The sequence below is a fragment of the Kogia breviceps genome, chromosome 10 (assembly GCF_026419965.1).
Source record: "Kogia breviceps isolate mKogBre1 chromosome 10, mKogBre1 haplotype 1, whole genome shotgun sequence".
NCBI classification, from domain to species: domain Eukaryota; kingdom Metazoa; phylum Chordata; class Mammalia; order Artiodactyla; family Physeteridae; genus Kogia; species Kogia breviceps.
Genome location: NC_081319.1, coordinates 28931107 through 28953075, shown reverse-complemented (window position 1 = coordinate 28953075; position 21969 = coordinate 28931107). Strand labels below are relative to the sequence as shown.

The window sequence follows — 21969 nt, the reverse complement described above, 5'->3', positions numbered from 1 at the left end:
ATTCTGAAGAGACACAGTACTTGGATTTATAAAAACTACTGGAAAGAGTAACTCTGCTGGGATAGCTAAACTGGTAGACTGGAAGGTCCAGTGTGGTGATCACCATATAAAGAAGGCCCGTTTAGGAGTGCCGCCAAAACTACCTAGGACTTCTCAGTTACAGGAGTCAGTAAATGCCCCTTATTGCTTAAGCTAGGTTAGTAAGACTGGGTTTCAGACCAGCAACCAGGAGTCCTTACTAACATAGCTACATCCAGAAAGTACACAGCAGCAACCAAGTCTGTTGACAAGAGTGATTAACCCTCAGGTTTAAGACAAAACTCTAGCTGCTAAATGAAATGATGTAGCAGCATTAGGAACACTTCTCAGGTATGAGGTAAAATGTATTCCAGTCCACTGATAATGTTTTCATTTCCCATCTCCATTTACATTACACCCAAGACATGAGATGTGAACATTTATCAATAACATCAAATAATGTAGCTCAATTCTTCAGACTCCAAGAATGGATTACTGTTGGCATTTTATACTGTTCCTCATAGATGCTAGTTATTTGGGGATTGGAACAAGTTATAAAAAGTTCTAATTAGGGGAAACATTCATGTGTTTTATATTTTTAAAATGATATCTTCAGCTCTCACTGTATACACTGGGTTGGTGGTAGCCATAAATAATATTCCTAGAAGAAAGCCTACAAGTAAAATAAGAATTCCTCCAGTAATCTTATTGTCCTTTAAGTGGACACAGATTCAAGCATGTGCACGTACTGGAGATCACACATTTGTACTCATGGCATTTAATTACAAATAAAATAAAATCTGCAAAACCAGAATTTTAAATATTAATTTAATAACCTTTATGCACCTAGTTTCTGAATGATTCACTTCCTCTCTAGGGAGGCATCTAATGTCAAACTGTGATATTAAGGTGACATTAAGGTGAGTCATGGTAACTGAAAAGGCATGAGGAAGGCACATGTCAGAATTATTAATTTTTAAAAACGATGAAATACTCCCTTCCTTAAAATTATCCATTGCTAATCTATGTTGAACTTCGAAGTGCAGTTTTATTTCCCTCATTTGTAACCAATCACTGTCTCCAGAAGGAAGAGGCTAAAAAGAGAAAGATTGTAAGAGAAGCATAACCATTTGAAAACCCCAAAATAAATGAGAGGTCAAAAGAAAAATGACAAGTTTGTTCGTTATTTTTTTTATTTTTTTTTTAATTTTTTTTTTTTGTGGTACGCGGGCCTCTCACTGCTGTGGCCTCTCCCGTTGCGGAGCACAGGCTCCGGACGCGCAGGCTCAGCGGCCATGGCTCACGGGCCCAGCCGCTCCGCGGCACGTGGGATCCTCCCGGACCGGGGCACGAACCCATGTCCCCTGCATCGGCAGGCGGACTCTCAACCACTGCGCCACCAGGGAAGCCCGTTTGTTCGTTATTTAAAGAAGAATTTTCAGTGGGCCAACCATGGCTGATACCATTATAACGATGCCCAAATTCACGAAGGCAGCTGTTTTTAAACTTTTTTTGAGTTTTTAAAGAGATGGATAGATTGATAGATGACATGTATACATATATCAATACATAAAAATAAAGAACTCTTATACCCTGACCACATTAAATAAAATCTCAAACATTCTATTCTATTCTATTCTGTTTCACTTCAGTAAAAATAAATGATGATCACAAATCACTAAATTGTTTCCACAACAGACCAGTAACTTAAAACTAGATACAAAGCATATGATTTGGCACAAACGGAAGAAATCATACATCTTAGGCTAAAAGAATCAGACATTATTATTATTATATTATTATTACCAACACTAATTTCAGATTAAGACTTTTCCGAAATGAAATCAAATCAGCTCTACACAGTGGAATCTCTTATACTGTTCATTAACTTCACCAAATATTTTCATAAAGCACTTGAAGCGAGATGTTTCATTCAGAATGATCTCCCTCTGATCATATTTTGAAAAAACTCAACGCAAGCTCGCCATCTCAAAGTGAATCCAAAGACACTAAACTTTTCCTTTAAAAAAAAAAACAAAACAAACACGCATGTCTCTACAAAAGTCAGTGAAACAGAATGTCATGGGGTAATATTCTAATGTAACAAGGAGGTAGTCCCATTATTTGTTCTGTTTTACCTTTCGGTAACAACTACTGTTTGATTACTCTTTCTGTAAAGAAAATGTATTCTTAATGAACCTAAAGGAAGACAATGATTTGCTGAATGAAAAATGTGACATGTAAAACAAATCACTCCTCATTCCACACCAGTGTATATAATATCATTTGGCTACCCAGCCTTTCTTAAAGCTCTAACCTCATGATGACTCCCCTCCCCGATATGTCCTTTTACCTTGGAGGCAGGAAGTGGGAAGGAATGTTTCCTTTCCAGACCCATTATTTTTTTTTATTTTTTATTTTTTCAAAGTGTAAAGGGTTTTTTTTAAATTATGTGTAACAGAGTTATTTAAGTCAATAAATTTTTAAGGAATTTCACATGTTCCGATTCTTTCCACTGCCAATCACCTTAGTTCTTCCAAACTCATAATCTTCAAGATAAAATAGCCCTTTCCAAAAGAAGTTATCATGTGAGTCAGCCCACAATTCTTTTAGTTAGGCTTCTTTGATCTCCAATGAAATATGGACACACTTCAAAATTCCCCACCTGTAAATCTTTGGGATCCAATTTCCTCAATCCAATTTCCTTAGGACCATGTTTAGGGTCAGGAGATGGATCTGCCTGGTTCTGAATTTGACACCCTAGAAAAATAGTATTAGTTACTATTGAAGACTGTCAAACTGAACAGTATGAGAAAGTATAGGAATACTGTATCAGTAGAAATACCAGGTCTAACGTGCACAAAGCCAAGAAAACCAACGATGCCAAATACTGAATTTATATTGCACTGTCCTTTGAACAGACCCATTATTAATGGAAAATTCCAGTGCCCTGAATGTCTTTTTCCATTCAAAAAAAAGTAATCGGGACTCCTATTAAAATGATTTCCTTTATTAACTCCTGCCTAAGAATTTACATGTTGGCATGTTTGAAAGTACACCCTGAAGAAACTAGGCATGTGCTCATCCTCAGCAGGACAGACTGATGATGGGTGATGGGTTTCCTGCCGACTCCCACGTCACACTGACTAAATTTCTATTGAGACCACAGGGTAGACCCAGCTTATGAATTTTTTGGTCTTCTTTCTGCTTCACAGATCACTCATAACCACACACAGAAAAAAAATGAGAGAGAAAAAAATCATGGAAGCCGTTTCCCACTGATGCTGAAGGCAGAAGCAAATGCCATAATCCTCAGCACGGCGAGTAAAACCGTGTGGCAAAAAGCAGCCAGTGTTGTAGTGTGGCTGGTTCAGCATTATGACCAAAATGGGCCACTCTAAGCTCTGGGGTTCAGTCAATGGGGGTTTTCTCAAATTTGTCCTTAAAGGTTGAAATTTGTCATACTTATGCTCAGCCACCCTTAAGATGCTTGCGTGTATGGCTGTGTGTGAAATAGAAATAAAACCTGTAGAGCTGTTTTCTGGATTGAATAAGACACCAAAAGTTCACAACCTCCAAATAACTGAAGGTGCTGTATTAATTCCCAAAGGGTGTGCTGAACAGTCGGGGACGCTGGTATCCTCCATTAAGGGAGACATGGTTAGCCACATGGCTTAGCACAATTTGGGAAGGAAGCATAAAGCTGGCATAGGAAAACTTGGTCAGAAATTCCTATTCCTTAATCTTATCTCTTTCTTTCATTCTCTCCTTACTTCATTGATATATGGGCAAGTGAAAAAGCCTAGAAAGAGAACAGGGGATGTTAAGGAAGAGGAAACAAAAGTGTGACCCCCAAAGTTTGTAATTTGTCCTGGCAGTTGATACCAGAGGCAGTAACCAGCCATGTTCCTTCCCTGACTCAGGTCCTTCAAGGACCTGAGATGGAGCAAGTGCAGAGAAGCAGCTTTGGGAGGGCTAGGGCAGTGCTTCTTGAACTTTAACATGCCTGCAAATCACCTGGGGGGTTCTTTTTTTTTTTAACATCTTTATTGGAGTATAATTGCTTTACAATGGTGTGTTAGTTTCTGCTGTATCACAAAGTGAATCAGCCATACCTATACATTTATCCCCATATCTCCTCTCTCTTGCATCTCCACCCTCCCACCCCTCTAGGTGGTTCCCACTTTCCCCTGCTTCCCACTAGCTATCTATTTTACATTTTCAACGGGTTTTTTTTTTTTTTTAATGTAGATTCTGATTCTGGGATGGGGCCTTAGATTCTGCACTCCATGAGGATCTTGTTAATATGCTGATTCTGAGAGTGGAGTGGGGCCTCAGATTCTGCAAATTTGCTCTTAGAAGATACTCAAGCTGGCATCCCATGTCATGCTCCACTGCTGCTCTTCGGGTCTGGTACACTGGCATACTCTTAGCCTTTTTCTTAGAGAAATTTCACCTGACTCCATTTCCTTTTTAAAGACACCTCCAGTAGAGAGGCAAAAAGCATGGCATAGTAGAAAAAGTACCGGCTCTGGAGTAAGACAAATTTGGGTTGAAATTCCGTCTCTGCAAAACTGATTTGCACTGAGTTTTTTTTTTTTTTTTTTTTTTTAACCCCTCTGAGGTTCGTTTCTCCATCTATAAATGGGGCCTGCTATCTTTCTAACTCTCAGGGCTGCTACAAAGAACAAATGATATCATGTGCACACTCTGGAAAGTTCATTCATGGAATAAATGAATAGTTTAAAGCACCGTAATTCTATCCACACGCAATAACAAGGGGCTGGGGGTGTGTTACAATGTTTGAATACACCTTAACTTTTGCTAATACTATGGCTTTATCTCTGTCTTAGATACACAACTATAGGTTGCCTAGAGTTCTAAGCCCATTAAGTCAAGCATTTCTCCCCATTTCCAATACTTTTCTGACTCTAAAAAGCTACTCTCTGGTCATGCTTTAGTAATGACAGAATCCAGGGCAGACTTGGTTCTAAATATTTCTTGCTCTGTCTAATGGTAAAAATACACTTGATAATTTTCTTTCCCTCAATTAATTCAGTTCCTAGACTTGTTCTTCTGGACTTTGGCTCCTATTTCCAATGACAGATCCTCCTTGTTCTCAAGCTGCCCCTTCTAGTCTCTCTTCTCTGCTATAAAGTCAGGCTCCCCTTTGCTTCCACAGTAAATAAGGTAAAGGCACCCCTCCTACCCACGTTGTCCAGTGGTGAATCTGAGTTCCTCTAGGTGAATCTAAAAGATTCCTCTCAGTTAACCAGAGGAATTAAGGGGAAACAGCTAATGTAAACTTTCCCTAACCCTCCCACATCCGCAGACTGATCCCAGCACTCAAAACTCAGGGTTTAATAAAGAGAGGAAAGGAGATGGGGCTATTCTAATGAATATACTAGAAACAAGGAAGGAAATAGAAGAAAACTGTGAAATTGTGATATCAGCTGCCACATCCTGCCTCCCCTGACTACCTCTGGCATCTCCAAGGAGGATGGGGCTGGCAGTCGATGGGTGTTATAACCCCTAGGTATACCTCCTTGACCCTTCTGGGCCCCGTCATGACTTCTGTTTAGGTGACGCTAAAGGGTCTTGGGCACCATTAGAACAGGAAGCACATGTCAACTACAGAAGTCCCAATTCAAGAGAAAAATCAATGATCGTTCAGGGATGCCCCTGACATCACTTCCTCTGCCCCAGTGGCCTCTGTCCCCCAAGATGTTACAGCACAAGTGGGGCCTGCTCCCCATTAGCTCATTTACATCCCAGACTGAATCAGAGGAATGAATTATTACTGGATCATCTGTCTTATTAGATTGATCTGTATGATATTGCCATATTTGTAGCTCGAATACTGGCAATTTCATGACTCCACCTTATATCCTATTTATAGAAACAGAGTTTCACTGCTACAAAAAACTAAACCATTTCCATGGTTGGGCTATGCTGGCCAGAACAAAGTTATCTCAAATTCATTTAGTAACAGGCTGCATATTTTAAACTAATACATACTTAGTATGGCCCTTACCCTTACTGTCTCCTTTTCTGAGACAAGATAAATTCAGCAAACTTCTTTAGGAAACATCCCATCTGGAGCAGGAACTATCAGTCAAACACCATGCAATCACTGTGCATTTACTCTGTGGAAGGTGTGAGAAGGCCAGAACAATAAACAAAACCCCATTTCTCTCTCTAAGGAGTATCTGATCTAGCTGAAGAAAGCAGAAAGAACAACGTGGAAAAGGTAAAGAATGAAGCAACGATATAAGAAATGTCACAAGACAGACCATAATCATTTGCTAAATGAGTAGAATCAAAAATAAGTGCAGTGATTCGAGAGGCAGGAGCAATCACCTAGAATCTGATTTGAGCCACTTTCCACCTAATTTAGCTCATCAATCACTGTACCCTCCCACCTACTTACTGTGGGAAGTTATTGCAGAAAATGAAAATCGCCTCTCTGCCTACTCATAACTCCCGGATGACAGTCCCAGAGATATATCCCCAGTAAGTCTCAGACCACGCCCTCTCATTTGTTGGATCCATCCCAGGAAAAGATGGAAGAACAAGGACATTTATGCTGGACACTTCTCTCTCCCCTAGATGAATTCAGTATGATGCGGTGGGGGCGGGTGATTGAGGGTATGTACCTCAATATAAACTGCAGCATCCTGGCTGCCTAGCATTTAAACTAACTTTATGATGTCTCTTAATTCTAAATTTCAACCTTTCTGAGCAGTTGCCAATAGCCAAAAGTGGCCATAGCTGTAAGTATATTATAAATACTGATTTAGCTACAAATGAGGCCATGTTAGTATCACACATTCACTGGCCATTTCAGCAATTCCCTGCGAGCTCTCACAGACCCTCTCATGGTATCCTGCTCTGCCTCTCTACTGAGGTCTCCGCTTGAGGACGGTACCTAGCCATGAACTCTGTCTCCAGCATCCTCCAGGAAAAAGCTGCTTCCTTAACCCAGGAGCCAAGACCAAGTGTTCTGCAAGTGGCAAACTCTCAAGGCAGCAGCAGCCGTGGCTGCTTCAGTGCTCCCCGCACTAAAGCCACATTGAGGTACTCCATGGAGAAATGCAGATAATGCCCTTTGGGAGAAGGACAATGCTGTCACCCTCTATCACCAGGCCTAATAAAGGTTTGCTCACACCCAAGGAAACATCTCCGATTAGGCCCTTTCTCTTACCTCTCATCACTAATCCATAGAAAAGACCTTTGCCCTACAAAATATCTCTTGAGCGCCCCCCACCACCACCTTTTTCTCCATCTCAGCAGACATTCTGAATATTAACCACATTTCCATAGCCTTCTAATATCTTGCTTCCATCCTTGTTCTTTTAATCCATTCTGAACACAGGGGCAAGAGAGACTTTCTAAATCAATTAAATGAACTGTATCTTCCTGGGCTTAAAACCCTTCAGTGCTTTCCTGTTACACTCACAATCAAATCTAAGCTCTCCACCCTGGCCAACAAGGCCTAGCGGGACCCAGTCCTCTCTCTTCCTGAAGCTCAGACCAACTCTCTGGTGCTAGGCTACAGAACAGACACAATCACTGGTCTCTTCATGGCCCAGCCTACCGCACTACCCTTAATATACATAGAAATTTCTTCAAGGCCTCCCTTTCCCTCAGGCAGATGCTTAGCAAACCCAACTCTAAATGCTCCTTTTGACCCAACCCAATTCACCTTCTCTCTCCATCTCTGTATACATAGGTGTGTGTGTGTCTGTGTGTATGGTTATTTGTATATACAGTATACACACTGCTGTGTATATTTAGATGTCACATTATCCCAAATTCCACAGAAAAGCACTGCCTGAGCCAAATGCTATGTGCACCTAATTTATTAGAGCATGCCATCCCATGGAAGCAAGAGGGAAATGAGGTAGGGAAAGAGAAAAAGCAGATCCAAGGGTACCTTTCTGAGTCTTGTTCTCAAGCACAACTGATTGTGGGATCTTCTCAGGACAGCTGATCAGGCAGAAGAAGGGAGACAAATGTTTTCCACCCCATGGCCATAGGAGAGTGGTGAGCCAGTCTAGTGCATCTCAGCCTCGGCAACAGCGGTGTGGGTGGGGGGCTGTAGGTGAGGCGGGGTGAGTACTGATGGGAGGAGCTGGGAGAAGTCACTGCAATAGCCTTCAGCCACTAGAGGCAGCAGTAGTGACCCGGCCCAATAACCACGAGAGCAGCACATAGCAAGCGTACAGATCTGGAGTAGGGCCTAACCTAAGGCTAGCACAGATGGATTAGAAGGTGATGCCATCTAAATGTATTGCTCAAGAATGGCAAGCACATGACCCATAGGCTCACCACTCCCAAAGCTTGCACTCACGGCAAACATCTCCAAATGTTCAACGGTACTTTTTCTAGTTGAGCCCAGCCAGCCTCAGAATCTTTCTCAACGCTGGGCTGTAAACAGCGACTCTATCCAGTAAGACTTGACACATCTCCAGGAGAGAACACTGCAGTAAAAAAGTTCTTTCCTATACATTAACTAATTTGATCTCTACACATTTGCAACATTCAGTGGGGAAGGTAAAATTCACCTCTATTCCGCAGCTGGGCAACTGAGACTTAAAGAAAGCACCTGGTATGGATACAGTCACACACCGTCAGAGCAGGGATGAGAACCTAGATTTTCTGACTCCTGGCTATGTATAAAAACCTAATATACATATACTGCAACCCAATGACTGAGAATCAAAGAATTATTTTATTAATTTAACTATAAGAGGATAAATACTGTGGTTCTTAAGGACTCTTCTCTATTTTATTTCTTTAACATAAATTGGCAGACAGAAAGCAGACGCTAAAAAGAACATGACAGTAATGCAAATAAGGATAATACAATATATTTTTTAAAATCCAGACCTGGACAAGAAATACTTTCAACCTAATGAAAATGATAAATTTCAGTAAGTGGAAAATGCCACAAAAGGGAAGTTTTTCCACAGCATCTTCCATCTCACCCAGCCTTAGAGCTCAGAAGTCAGTGTTTGTGGCTCTCTTTGATATTTTGGGAAAAGAGAATCCCCTTCTAGAAATCAAACTCTGTGTACACCCTTGCATAGTAGCTCTCATCATTCTGCATCGGACACCAGTTTTACAGATTTGGCATCACACAGTGATCCATACCTTATTCATGGAGCGGAGTTTATGTCATATAAAGCAGTTCTGATCTTCATTGTGGTGTAATTACAAGTCAATCTGTCAATGTTGTTGTCCTTAAGCTTGGACATTTATTATAGGAAAGATGTGTCATTATTTCTACTGACGCTTCATTCCTCTCCCATCCACCAAATACGCCTACCCAAATGTTCAGAGCTTTGTATATACACCTTAATAATCTGTTGTCCAATACTTGGCAAGGAAAATATATTATCATATGGCATCAAGAATGTCTGAAGCTCTAGAGCTAAAACTTCATGGATGTGACATTTAAGCCTTACTGGGGCTCTGTTCTATGCAGAGAAGTGTGCTAAGAACTAATAGTTACCCCAATGCATTTCTGGTCTCCTTTTCTCACTCCCAAACCCACTGTCATCCAGGCCCTTTAAAGCTTTAGTTCCCCACTTCTCTTCAGCAAAGTTCCTCCCTCAACCCCCTGTTATCCTTTCCACACTAAAACCAACCACACTGTCCTTCTCTTCAGTGGTTGTTTCCGCTTTGAGGAGCCCAGTTGGACCCCTGGCGTGCACAGCTGAGCCCTGACCTCCCCAGCACTGCTCTGAAGACTGGTATTGGCCTGGTATTCAGGCCCTGCTCCCCAACATGGTCCCTGACTGACCCCTGGTAAAGCTTTACTCACACAAAAATAAATAAATAAATAAGATACAAAAAATAATAAGATACTGTCTCTTTCCTTTAAAGTAGTATGCTCTAAACTGCATGATATAAGCCAGTAGTGGTCAGGAAATCAATTTAGGGAATTGTGAACAGAATTTTTAAAAAAAACTAAAATAGCATTGAATAGAAAATAGTAGAAAATATCTCACAGAGTGAGTATACTTTCATGAAGCTGTGTGTACCTGCGTGTGTGTGTGTGTGTGTGTGTGTGTGTGTGTGTGTAAATGTATTCCTTACTGTGGGTGATCTAAGAGTTTGAAAGACAAAGTTTCCCACAGTGGGAAAACCATCTCTGAACAAAATCTATGCGTGGAGAATCACTAGACTGACCCATAATCAGCATTCAACATGCACATATGATGGTAAAAACTAGTACTACTGAGAAGCAGACCTGATGTTCAAGCAATGGTGAGAACCCAAACTTTGCTTTCTAAAGCCCATATTCACCATTTTACCCCCTGCTCAGAAAACACCGTATGTGGCCCCCATCACTACAGAATATAATCCAAGCTCACTAGGATGGCAGGTGAGGGCCTCCAAGCTCTTCTCCCATCACGTGCTCCCCCCACCCCCACCCTCTCGTGCCACACTGGGGCTATAATCCTTTTCTGCCGTTTCCTGAATATATTCTGTATTTTGCTACCGCTGGGTCCTGGCACAAATTCCTCCTTCATATAAGAATGCCTTTCCGGGGCTTCCCTGGTGGCGCAGTGGTTGAGAATCCGCCTGCCGATGCAGGGGATACGGGTTCGTGCCCCGGTCCGGGAAGATCCCACATGCCGCGGAGCGGCTGGGCCCGTGAGCCATGGCCGCTGAGCCTGCGCGTCCGGAGCCTGTGCCCCGCAACGGGAGAGGCCACAACAGTGAGAGGCCCGCGTACCACAAAAAAAAAAAAAAAAAAAGAATGCCTTTCCTTCTCTTAGTGACCAGTAAAGTCATAAACTCATAGCAGATAGTTTTGTTTTGTCCCTCCAGCAAACGATATCATCATCCTTCTGGTAATATTATTCTCTTTGCATTGAGGAACTCCCCAAAGTTTCCTGTGTTCCTGGTGGTATTGTCAATCATAATGCCCCATTGCCTGTGGTCACAAGGGAAACCACGTGACAAATATAACTGGTAAGACAACTGTCATCCTTAATCACACCTGAAAGTCACTCCAGGAATTAGGATGTGCATATGTTGGGCCATTACTTTGCCTACCCCACCAGGGGATACTGAACCTGATAGTCCACGGCCCTCATTTTAAGAACCACTGAATGACCATCACGATAAAAGCCAGCCTTGTATTTTAGCTCTTCTTTAGTCTGTCTGCCCCTGCTCTATCCCACTAGATTCAGCGTGTTCTGAAGGTCGGTTTGAATCGTGGCCTCTTTAAAAAAATTAATTTAATTTTATTTACATCCTCCTTTCTGAATACTGGCATATACATCTTTCAGTTAAATTTGAGGAATAGGCAAGGAGACTAAAATATTAACAGAAAAAAATTGTGTACCTAATGCCCTGAAATGGAAAGAGACTGGCTGATAAAATCGTCTGGATTCCTTACTATTCAACATAGCTCTTTCTACCTAATTATGCTCCTGAATCTCACATTCCTCAGTTGCTGACTGCTGGATATTGTCAGTCTGATGTCCCAAATATTTTGAATTTTTCTCTAACCAAAACTGTGTATCCAGACCCATCCTGAGCTCCATCTCATGGGCTCTGGTTCTCAAAGATGGCTTTACCACATACTCAAATATTAAAGCCAGATATCTCATCAGCATCATAGAAACAGCAGCCAACATTTATTCACAAGTGCTATGAACCTGGAAATGTTCTATATTCCCTATAGACACTTACTCATTAGTTCTTAGAGGTCTTGTTCATTTTTATATCTCTGATAGTGCTTTGCATATAGCATATATTCAATAAGCCTACATTACCTGGTTCACTCAGCAGACCATAAGCTCCTTGAGAGTAGGGACTGGGTCTTCTCATTTTGTTTCCAGCATGAAACTAAGTGACATACCTCACATTGCATTTATAGTACAATGACAGAGAGGCCAGACCATATGTGAGTAGTAGGGAGTAAGTTAGCCAGTGGGGATAGGGCCTGAGGTCAAATTGCCTTGAGAAGTAGGCAGAACTTAAACATGATATAGCAGGCAGCTCATAGCTACTGCACAATCCTAAACAAGGAGACAAAGTTAAAATCATTTTATAGAGCCATAGCAATGTGTCCACAGTTTAGCTGAGAAACAATTAGACAAGGACCAAAGGTTTTCCAGGAGGTCTGATTCTTCAATGAGACAAGAGAATTGAAATGGGGTCCTTTAAGTTCTCTTTCAGCCTCCTGATTCTAGGTATTGAGTTATCTGTCCTTTGTTTTCGGTGATTTACTATATCTGATTGTAACTCAGATTCAAACATTAGGCTCTGCCTTCTTTTCCATCAGGATTTTAAAATCAATATCTTTACCATTTATGAAATTGTGTGATGTGCTTTGAAGACTTAAGGCATCTTCGAGAGACAGGGAATGTCACCTTGTACTATATCATACCAATGTATTAAATAGTGACTTCTTTAAAAATCAAAAGCTGCTGCTTGAAATGCTATCAAATTGTAACCTATAAAAGCAGCACACAATCATCTCAATGGTACAAAAAGCAAACTTTAAATATAGTGGATGAAGTGGGTGAGACTCCAGACTCCCTATGCTTGGGGTCAGGGTTAGATCCCTGGTCGGGGAACTAGACCCCTGCATGCTGCAACTAACAGTCCGTAAGTCAGAAAGAGAAAAACAAATACCGTATGCTAACACATATATATGGAATCTAAGAAAAAAAAAAAAAAAAAAAAAGGTCATGAAGAACCTAGGGATAAGATGGGAATAAAGACACAGACCTACTAGAGAATGGACTTAAGGATATGGAGAGGGGGAAAGGTAGGCTGCGACAAAGTGAGAGAGTGGCATGGACATATATACACTACCAGATGTAAAATAGCTAGCTAGGGGGAAGCAGCCACATAGCACAAGGAGATCACCTCAGTGCTCTGTGACCACCTAGAGGGGTGGGATAGGGAAGGTAGGAGGGAGGGAGACGCAAGAGGGAAGAGATATGGGAACATATGTATATGTATAACTGATTCACTTTGTTATAGAGCAGAAACTAACACACCATTGTAAAGCAATTATACTCCAATAAAGATGTTAAAAAAAAAAAGAGTCCGCATGCTGAAACTAAGACCCAGCGCAGCCTAAATAAATAAATATTAAAATATATATATAAAAAAAATTTAATAAATAAAACAGTAGATATATGTATATGTATAACTGAGTCACTTTGCTGTACACCTGAAACTAACACAACATTGCAAATCAACTATACTCCAATAAAAATCAAAAAATAAATTAAATAAATAAATATAGTGGATGAGAACTGTTACAATAAAAGAGAAGAATGTAATCTAGTTTGTTAACCATTTATGTGCAACATGAAAGAAAAAATTCTCATGAAGAGTAAGTTTTACTCACCATACTTGTCAGACAGAGCACCTAACGTGTGCCAAGGACTGTGTAATACAGTGTTAAACAGAAGAATCCCTATCCAGATGGAGCTAACAATCTAGTGGGGAGGACAGACAGTAAAGAAATAATCATGAATAATTAAGTAGGATGAAATAAAATGGAGGCATTCCAGGGCAATTCAAGCATAGACCCAAGCATGGAACAGATGTGGGAGGCCAAAAGGCTCTCCAGGAGAAATGATATGCCATTTGAGATCCTAAGGATGAGTGTTAGCTGACGGGCAACAAAGAGGGGAAAGAATCTTCCAGCAAGCAATCAACATACAAGAAGGAGGAATAGTGGGGATGGGCTGGGACCATCAAGGGCTGTTCAATAATGTTCAGCCTGGACAAGGTGGTTGGGGAGAGTTGACACATTTGTTTGAGCCCAATCCCTCAGAATTTTGCATTTTAAGTCTCCTGGTTCAAGATGACTTTCTAGAAAGGAGGGGCTCTTTATGAAACTGAGTATACTGAGAACCTCAAGAATCTTAAATCAATGCATTGCTTAGTATATAATCCTGATTCTAAAAGATACCTGATGAAACTTTTTTTCAAATGCACATGACTTTTTTTTTTTTTTTTTGTGGTACGTGGGCCTCTCACTGTTGTGGCCTCTCCCATTGCAGAGCACAGGCTCCAGACGCACAGGCTCAGTGGCCATGGCTCACGGGCCCAGCCGCTCCACAGCATGTGGGATCTTCCCGGACCGGGGCGCGAACCAGTGTCCCCTGCATTGGCAGGTGGATTCTCAAACACTGCGCCACCAGGGAAGCCCTCACATGACTTTTTAAAAGGGATTTAAGATAATCTGGTGATAAGGTAGAGACATGACGTAGGTTTTTCTACTGAAGTCCTTGGTTTATATACCGTCCCCCCAAACACCCGCCCAGCAGTGTTGGAAGGCAGCATCTGTATTTTAAGGTGTCTCTACTGGGTTTGTTGCATAGTGCACAGACAGCATGCCACATGTAGATGACAACACAGTTCTTACTAAGAGGTCTTATTCTGATGACCTTTAATCAAGCTCTTACTACATATGAGACGAGTGTCTCATATGCTGAGGGTTCTACATATATTTCTCATTTAACCTTTGTGACAACTCTAGAAGGTAGGTACAGTTATTATTCTCAGTTTATAGATGTGTCACCTGAAGCTTAGAGAAGTTAAATAATTCTTCATAGATCACACAGCATGTCAGCAATGGAGACTCTTAACCCCTCACCACTGTTATGCAGGGAAGTTCTGCTTTTGTTTAATTCTGGCCATTTTTGCTGAGGGAGAAAAGGGTGTTTTTCCACCCTTTTTAGTTTCCCTTTGAATTACTATCTAATGCTTATTGCTACAGTGTTTAATAAGCAATGCATTATCGCTGGGCATTGGAATTAATATCATCACTCAGAGACAGTAAACAGAAGTTTGCATTTGTGCACTGCCTAGAGGTGGAAGCTTCAATAAAAGCCTAAGGCGGGAGGAAGAGATGAAAGCGCAGACTTGAATCAGAGGTAAGGGATGCAATTTGATGTGAGGTAATAAGACATTCTGCCTAGGCTAGCAGAGACACCCAATCTTTAACCCCTTCTAGCCCAACCACGTGGATGCAATTCTCCTAAAATGGCTTTTCTTTCCTCCACAGGGCATGAAAATCCCAGAGCTGTCCATCACACACACACACACAACTCTTGTGCATGCCGTAGGGCCCGGCATACAATATTTTAGGAGCAATGGGCTGCAAGTCCCTTCGACAAAGTTTGCTTGGGGCCTAGGAATTTTAATCTATATCCACAAACTGAAGACGTTTAAATTAAAAACGTCCTACCAATTCAGCAATAGCTAGGAGAATGGCGACTGTAATTTACAGGAACTGGCCTGCAGCCTTCCAAATGGCAAAGCAGCAGCAGAAGATAAGGAGAAGCTTGTTACTAAAGGTCTTCACATTGACCCCATGCATTAAGCAGAACAAAGGATCATTAAGGATTCCAAGGTATGTCATATTAGAATGAGGTGGTGGTGATGAGAGAGCATCTACTTTTGCTATTTTTGTAACATTTCTTATTTTTAAACTCCAGTATAAAAGTATGTGTTAATTTGTATGATTTGTTTCACATGCTATGCTATGCTCCAGGTTGGACATATGAGATGGTTTCCCCATTCTAGTATTTCACAAAGAGCAATAAAAAAAAAGAAAACAAAACAATAAACAATGACAACAAGAAAAGAACCACTTTCCAGGACCGCCTGGTTAGTTTTGACGTTTGGAAAATTGCTTTATTTCCAGAAGTCAATTTCTGCTATTGTGAGCATGTTTGCACACATAAAATTAATAATGTGCATAGCTCCCCTCCCCTCACCATTTTATCTCAGGCAGATTGGACCCCTCAGCCTATAAAGTCACATTTTTCAATTAAGATTTTCTTCCTTTATAAAATACACAAGGAAATATCTCATAGAGCCCCAGGAATCTTGGAAATGCCCACTTACTCATTCCTTCACTTGTTCAGTCAGTATTTGTGGAAAACAGTGTCAGACACTTTTCTAGGACCTGAGGTCCGAGGTTAGATAAAACAGACATGTACATAATCCATTAAAATAAGTCTGGGTGTAGTAAGTGTTAGGAAGGAAATCAAGTAAGGCAATGTGACAGAGAGACAGGTCCTTCGTCATGGTTGGTCAGGAAAAGACTCTCTAGGAAGGAGGCATTTGAGCTGAGAGCTGACTGACAAGAAGGAGCCAGAAGAGTGTTCTGGGCAGAGAGAATGGCAAAACAGGAGAGCCAATGACAGGAACGAGCCTGGCTGTTTCAGAGCAGATGAAGTTCAGTGTGGCCAGAGGGCACTGAGGGAGGGCTGGGGGAGGGGAGATAAGGTCCAGGTGGGAGGTGGAAGTAGACCAGGGTTGTGGGGTGCCCTGGGGGCCATGGTGCAGACTTTGGGCTCTGCACCAACAATGAGCAGAGCCACTGAAGTCCTAAAGCTGGGGCATGATGGATTCCAACATTTTAAAATCTGCATGTGCTTTTTTTCGTCATGGAGGAAGAAAATGGACAAAATTGTGTTCCACTCAAAGGTGTCAGTTCCTTATAGATCCTAAGGATCCTGTCTTTGTCAGTATGTACAGTGATTAAGAACACAGTGTGGGTCAGGGAAACCTAGGTTTGAATCCTTGCTCTGCCATTAATGTGCCCTTGTAGTAGTCTTAGGGAATCCATTTAACTTACTAAAGGCTTCATTTCTCCATGTAAAACCTGTGATAATAATTCCTCCCAGGGTCTTGGTGAGAATTAAATGAGACATTACTCATAACACAGAGTAGCACTAGTGCCTGGCACATGGTATGTGCTCAGGGGATAACAGCTGTTAGTAGTAGTAGTATTACTATTAGGAAGAAGAGAGGGAAGGATGAGGTGAAGGACTAAGCAATTACCCAGATCCTTTAGAGTAGAATACAAACCTATTGGAGATAGGATGGAGGTTTCCATCAGCATAGAGCATCTCTGTGCTCCAGGGTCCCTGCATGAGTACTGAGCATGGTAGAATCTGAACCAAAATAGAATTTTTTAAAAACTGGAAACAATCCAAATGCTCACAAACAGGAACATGGATCAATAAAACGTGGTCTATTAATGCAATGAAATACTCCATGGAAACAAAAAGAATGAACTGGCACTCCCAATAACACGGATGAATCTTACAAATATGTTCATTGAAAGAAGCTAGAAAGGAGAGGCTACATGCTGTGTGATTCCATTTATATGAAGTTCAAGAACAGGTGAAACTAATTGTTGTTGATATCAAAATAGTATAGTTACCTCTTGAGGGAGTGTATTTGGAAAACATTTGGAAGGAGAACAAAAGAGCCTGCTGGGAAGCTTTAAAAGGTTCTCTACCTTGATCTAGACGGTGGTTACACAGAGATATATATGTATTTAAAAATAACATCAAACTGTAAACTTAAGATCAGCATACTTTATAAACTTCTACGGTGTGTGCGTTTTACCTCAATAATTTAAATATATACATATAACTTCAGGGGATCAGAGTTAGCTAAATAAACAAATGCTGACTGCTCTATTTTTTAAAATAAATTTATTTATTTATTTATTTATTTTTGGCTGCGTTGGGTCTCCGTTGCTGCACGTGGGTTTTCTCTAGTTGTGGCTAGGGGGACTACTCTTCGTTGCGGTGCGTGGGGCTTCTCATTGCGGTGGCTTCTCTTGTTGTGGAGCATGGGCTCTAGGCACACAGGCTTCAGTAGTTGTGGCTCACGGGCTTAGTTGCTCCGTGGCATGTGGGTCTTCCCAGACCAGGGCTCGAACCCATGTCCCCTGCATTGGCAGGCGGATTCTTAACCATTGCACCACCAGGGAAGTCCCTGACTGCTCTATTTGAGAGAACTCTAACCTCAGGACCATTTGGGAGCCTATTAATTCCCAAAGCTGCTTCCCCGTTTCTGCGTTAAACAGCTCTACCCATACTGTCAGCCACAGGGAAGGCGACTCACCACAGGGAACAGATGAAGAAAAGTTCAGCTTAGTCGCAGGACAACCAGGAAGCATGTCAAACTATGGCCATGACCAGCTTCTCAAAACCACTCCAGTGATTGCCAATGCCTTCCTTCATGCCTTATCTTTTCATTTGTGCTGAATTAGTCTACATGACATGAAAGCTCAAGGGGGCGGGGTCCCTTCTTTTCTATATGAGAAATATACCTCAGGTACCTGGGTGCTCTGTAAAGAATAAAAATAATAACAGGAGACTATGGAACAATTGAAGTGCAGACCATATGTTTAAACAGCACTTTCTGGCATTTTAATAAGGGAAACTCAGAGGGCTTCCAGCATAGAAAAGGAATCCAAATGGAATTATTTCATTTTCCTGACAGAACACCCTAACCTGCAATACAAGAGTCATTAAATCTCATCATGTGGCGTTAAAAAATGCTTTTCAGCTAAGATCAGCCAAAAACGTGCCCAGGGCAAATTTTTATGACCATATCATCACAACCTGAAATTCAGATCTGTAGACTAGCTAGAAATATATGCTCACTAGAACAGTTCTGAGTTTTTCTGCATCTATCTCAGTGAAAAATGGGAGCAAAAGAAAGCTTATTTTTCCTGGAAAAACACTATCAAATAATAAAACAATCCAGAGCCACTTTTCACAAAGTAATAACAGGTCATATACATAATTGATTGCCTTTAGTCTGCATCTCCGGGTATTACAAATCATAGTTACTAGAGCTTCAACCAAAGTTACTTTCATTCCACACTCAGGCTGTCCATTCTGGCACTGCCAGAAACTACTTTACTGACTCTATTGCACACTTTACTGCGATGTTCTTTAGTTTCTTCTTCAGTGAAGTTTTCACATTCCCAACAATGTTACACATCCTTCTTTCTATATGTTCACCCACTCTCTCTGATGGTAGGCAAAAGGTAAATTCCTCGAGAAGTGAACTGATTTGGACTTAACGATCTCACCTCGTGCTGGCAAGGGACTATGAACTACCCCAAGAGATAAAACACTTACCTGTGAAATCATATCCTAACTTCCTCCATTAAAACCCTAGAATTGCACTGAGAGCAGGAGAGAAATAGTAAAATTATCCCAACTCCTTGGTTTCCCAAACACTGAGCAGCTGTATCCATAAAAAAAGAATAAATAATTCATTCCAAAACTCTCTTTCCTTGCACATCCCAAGGCTCACAGCATTAGTTGCAGGAGGAGGTATGAATTGGGGCTTAGAAAGTTTGAGTTGTGCCTTGGCCACCACAGGAACCATACCCCACTGCCTGACTTTTTTTTTTATGAAAATAGTTTAATACATCTGCTGCCTAGAAGGTCAAAGAGATAACTTGTTAGACTCCTACCACATGAAAGTTAGTGGAGATCTCAAATGGAATTCCCCCTAGCCCCAATACATTTGAGCTGCCAAAGCTGGAGAGGGAGATGTACCTCTCTTTCCTCTTAGCTCCTCATGCAGCAAGAACCCAGTTGCCGCGGCTACAGCTGTCCCAGGGGTCTCTCTCTCTCTCTCTTCCAGACCCTGACCTGGATGTTATGTAGAATGTTTCAAAGAGAGCTGCAAAATCACTTGGACTCTGCAGGAGACACGTGACATAATCCAAGGCGCTACTCTGGCTATTATTCACTGCCTACTTTAGATCTCTCTGGAATATTGTCTGTTTCAGTTTCAGACTCTCTCTGCTACCCATTTGAGTAAATAAATTACCACACTGTATAAATGTGTACAATCTGTAAACCTGGAAGAACTGCCTTGCAGAATAATTTTTAAAATATCATGCTGAAAAAAAATATTAGTGGCCTCTCTGTATCTATTGTTAGAAAGTAAAAGGACTTATACCCGAAAAATTAAAATTACAGTAGCTACTCTCTCCTCAAGTAAGTGATTCTTAGGAAATGCATTTGAAAGAAGATGACTTCCCAGTGAACACTTTAATTTTAATTTAACCTTCCCAGAAAATGAAGTGCTTTGTGTAGATTCTTTCAGTTTTATTTAAGGCATAAAAATTAGTTCTGAGCTGTGATAAATGTGAGCTTAGGAATGTAATCATTCTAAGCACCACTTCTGACTTGCTTATAAACCCTACAGATCCTGAGTTGCTGTTTATTGCTAATTTGAAGTTGGCAAGTTATTTAACTGTGAAGCTGAACTTCAAGTCCGAGTGTGATGGGATGGTTGGAGGTCGATTGTTTGGTTTTGCTTTCAACAGGTTACCCAAAGGCTGGGTGCATGGCGTGGTACAAGCAGGTTTCTGGGTATGTGCTTCTCTAACTATTAATCTTCTTAATTAAAATGGGAACAATGACATGTTCTGAGGGTGGAATAAAATATTACATTAAACTATATCTCTACCTTTTGAAACCAATCACAGATAGGACAAACAATCACAGTTCCTATCATTCACGTTTCTGATTTTGGTCTTAATTGTGGGTTTTGGTTATTGCTATGAGGACCCAACCTAAATATCATTGCTTATATTTTACCGTTTAAAGAAAAATTAGAGAGCCAAGGGTTTGCCCATGAAAAATCTTGATGTCCATAATATAGTAGGTCAAGTATTTCTAAACTTTTTAGAATTATGTGTTTGAATCCATGACAACACACCTACATATATATATATATATAATCAACATCAACCAAAGTGACATATGGAATTTTTTTCTACCTTTATAATAAATAGAGGTCCCTGGAAATGTTTTAAGAAAAATGAATTCGTATCTATACTTAAGTATGGGCACATTTGAATTGAGATTCCCTTGAAGAAAGTTATAATTTTCAAACACCACCATGCCTAAAAGATATGAGTATTCAGATACTGAAATCATTGAAAATTAAGTTATTAAAACGTTTGGCGTATACCTGTACTTCGTGCAATTAATATTTTTCAGTAATTCAAGAAACAGATAAAAAAATTTCATCCTAATTTTAACTTTCTATAATTTCCATTTGAGAAACAATCTAGAAATTATCACCTGCCTGAATATTTTTGGAGTAGAAAAGATGACACAGTGCTGACCTGTGGGCTGACTCAGGTCTCAAGACGCATGTTGTAGGAACCCTTTGGCTGTTGTTGTGGTTCTTTATTCCAGGGTCCCCAACCCCCGGGCCAAGGACCGTTACATGTCTGCAGCCTCTTAGGAACCAGGCCACATAGCAGGAGGTGAGTGGCGGGCTAGCGAGGGAAGCTTCATCTGCCGCTCCCCATTGCTCACATTACCTCCTGAACCATCCCTCCCCACCTCACGTCCGTGGAAAAATTGTCTTCCAGAAAACAGGTCCCTGGTGCCAAAAAGGTTGGGGACCGTTGCTTTATTCATCCATTCAAGAGCCTGTACTAGCACGTTGTGTAATAGCAGGCACCTTGCTAGATTCCGGGACACAACAATAATCCCTGCCCTCAGGCACCTTACAATCTTCTTCACTCAGCATCTAATGGATCCAAAGCCAGGGAAGTGAAGCACCTCGCAGCCACAGACTGCAACAAGGAAAAATAAAATGCTACTACCACCTGGTGCTTGTGTGTCTGTCTCTCTGCTTCTTTTAGGAGGTGGTGATATTTTTACATAAAAATCTGAATTTCTGGCTTCTCTCTCTTAAAAAAAAAAAAAAAATCAGATCTTAGCATACTAGACCAGAAATCCCCCCTGGCAACAGCTAACTGGAGCCAGGTGGCAGCGCTGTACTTCTCAGATCATTGCACGTGCTTTCTCCAGTTCACCAATGTTCCCATCACTCCCATTAGGTTCACACATCACTCAGTTCTATCATCCACTTGGGCCTCATATTACAGTATTGAGTGTTGCCCCTCCTAGAAATGACTAGCAGTCACAGAGCCTGGCTATAGCCCTGGTTCTGCTGTTTATTAAATATGTGACCTAGGATGAATGACTTAACCCACTGACCCTCAGCTTTCAGTTTTCTCTTCCGAAAAAAAAAAAAAAAAAGACAAAAATTAAAGATAATAAGACAAAACAAACCAACTTTGCTTTCTGGGCATGGCAATCATGA

At 41.0% G+C, this 21969-nt stretch overlaps 1 protein-coding gene and 1 non-coding gene across 15 annotated transcripts in view; both read right to left on the bottom strand.

Moving 5' to 3' along the window:
- The window catches only part of FHIT (fragile histidine triad diadenosine triphosphatase), a 1470752-nt gene that overhangs the window by 1192290 nt on the left and 256493 nt on the right, over positions 1-21969 (bottom strand). The window lies entirely within an intron of this gene.
- Positions 2844-2968, bottom strand: LOC131764703 (small nucleolar RNA SNORA8). The gene has a single exon (XR_009337912.1). It is a non-coding gene; the product is annotated as a small nucleolar RNA SNORA8 (small nucleolar RNA).